Source organism: Carassius auratus, unplaced genomic scaffold (genome assembly GCF_003368295.1).
Source record: "Carassius auratus strain Wakin unplaced genomic scaffold, ASM336829v1 scaf_tig00215208, whole genome shotgun sequence".
Lineage (NCBI taxonomy): Eukaryota > Metazoa > Chordata > Actinopteri > Cypriniformes > Cyprinidae > Carassius > Carassius auratus.
In genome coordinates, this window is record NW_020527985.1 from 1 (window position 1) to 2,500 (window position 2,500).

A 2,500-nucleotide genomic window follows, 5' to 3' on the forward strand; every position below is an offset into this window, starting at 1 on the left:
GGGTTGTTTTTCTGTAGCTTTCTGGCTAGTGAGTCTGCTCTCATTGTATTTTCATTTTTCTTAATGAAACGTATGCATATTAACTCTAGCATTTGTACATTTTGTTCTATCTAACAATTCCCATGTTGGGCTTCCTGCTCTGACAGAGTCTAAAGGCCTCTCTTGCCTCAGCATACTGCTCAGCCAAAAACTCATTCCACCCAGGTCTAATGTTAAGCACCTTACATTTTCTTTTACAGAACGGTACACTGGAAACATTAAGACATTCACAATACATCATACATGGCACAGAGTTTTTTCAACATGTAGCACATCCTTACAATTAATATCTGAGCACATTAGGACTTCATAAGGCAGTGGAATATCATTTAGAAAACTTTCAGTTCGCAATGAGTATTCTGCCACCTCCTCTTTACTCAGCTTTGACCAGTCCAGTTTTCTTATTCCTGGACAGCAGGGGGAGTTTTTCAACATCTAACAAAGCAGCAATAGGTATATGATCTGAGGTGGCAGTTCAGCAGATCTCCACATTTATCAGTGAGCATGAGCATCAGCTGTGGTACAATGGTCTAACCAAGATGTTGTGTTCCACGCATCACTAACATAGGTAAACTTGAGTCAGGCAAAAGCAATGCTCGATAGAATTAAGTTAGACTCATTACAAAACTGCTGTAAGTGTGTTGCAAATAAAGATTTGCTATCTGACATGTCAGCATTAAAATCACCCATAACATAGACACAAGATGAACTATTCTCCTCTATGAATGTCTGAATAAAAGCTAACCTGTTCAAAAAATTCATCCTCATGCTCATATGATTCATACGGTGTATAAACATTTAAGACAATACATTTCTTTTCATTAAAATTACACACTAGCCCAATGGCCAGTCAACATTTAGGCGCACCACATTCACCATTGAGTCATATTTGATGTTCCACAATATTGCTACCACCAGCTATCCTACCCCGAACCAGCTTTATACTGAGGTCAGTAGTGGACTCTTCCAGCCCCATGAAGTTTATGTGTACAGTGGTTCAGCTATATTACAATCTTGGTTTTCGCCAGCCACCGTTTCTTGCAAGCACAGAATGTCAACACTCATCCAGCAATGTATCCACAACCAGACGTTTTGATATCAGAAGCAGTATGACCTACTCGCAGCCCGCGTGTATTATATGAGACAACACGCATTTTACAATGTTTTGTCATTTCCAGCCGAGCAGCGGTCTTTCATCCCGTTCTCACCCACAACTACAGCAGGCACACTAGCATCATTAACGTGCAAACAGCCCCTCATCTCGAGAGCGGGGGGCATCCTCTGGCCAGGACAGTCTTCCTTCTGACCCCTTAGGGCGACGAGGCTCATAGAAGCGTCGGACAAAAGTCCCAGCGGGCCAAAGCTGCGGATCATATAGCTCGGGCCACATCATTACATTCAGCAGAAATACAAAAGGAGCTAAATCTGCTCTGTGTCGCCTCTATTTTTCTGCATGTCACTTCCCGATTCAGGCTTCATCTTTCAGTAGTCACTAAGAGTATCGGCATCAACACTAAGATCAAACTTTGTTGCAAATACCTTTACCAAACTTTGTTTTAACAGCCAGTATATTACTAACCACACCAGTCCCAATTATGCAGTTTTCTTTCTCACAAAACCTCGCTGGAGTTTTTTACAGTGCGAGGTGTGGGGCTTCGATGTGCAGGGTTCTCAGATACCTGCTTCAGCCGGCGCCCATCCTTAACCACCATGCTCCATGGGAGAGTCTGCGTTTGTCCCAGGGATGGATCCAAAGACTGCGCCGGTCTTCCGCCATCAGTCTCACCATGCGCCGCTGACAAACATCCATCAGCCGCAGAGGGAGGGCAGAAAACAGGACCAGGGCCTATTGGCCTCTCCAACACAGCCGAGGAAAGACCTGACACGCTGGGCACAAGACCCAGTTGTGTCTCCACGGCAGTGAGGCAGATAGCATCCGGTTCACAGTGCCCCTCCACAGCTGTCAGCCGGTCGTCAAGTTTCTCAGAAACCTCCCGCAACATTTCAACAGGCAGCTACTTGAGTTCCCATTGTTCTTTTTAGGTAGTCAATGTCAGTATTAATTTGCTGCATTTTCTCAAGGAGCACAGACACATCGATGTGTTTAAATGAGACGGGCGGTAGATTCATCCAGGAAGATCTCTTCACCGCATTCATTAAGCACTTGCAGACACATTTTGACATTATTAACATCCTTCTTTTGTCCCCTATGGGAGATCCATCGTTTATGATGTGGAAGGAGCTCTGACAAAACTGTCTTTGAGGTCTCAATCCGCTCAGAGCTGAAACTGCTAGTTACAATCGTCACAATATCATCATGGCTTAGTGTTCGCATTTTAATCACAATAAAGTTCAGCAATTCATCTTCAACTACGACTCTACCGTCTACAGTATGGTAAATCTCTGGTTTGATTCGAGAAAACTCTTGTGTGCACTCTCCCGCAGCATGCCGTGCTGCTGC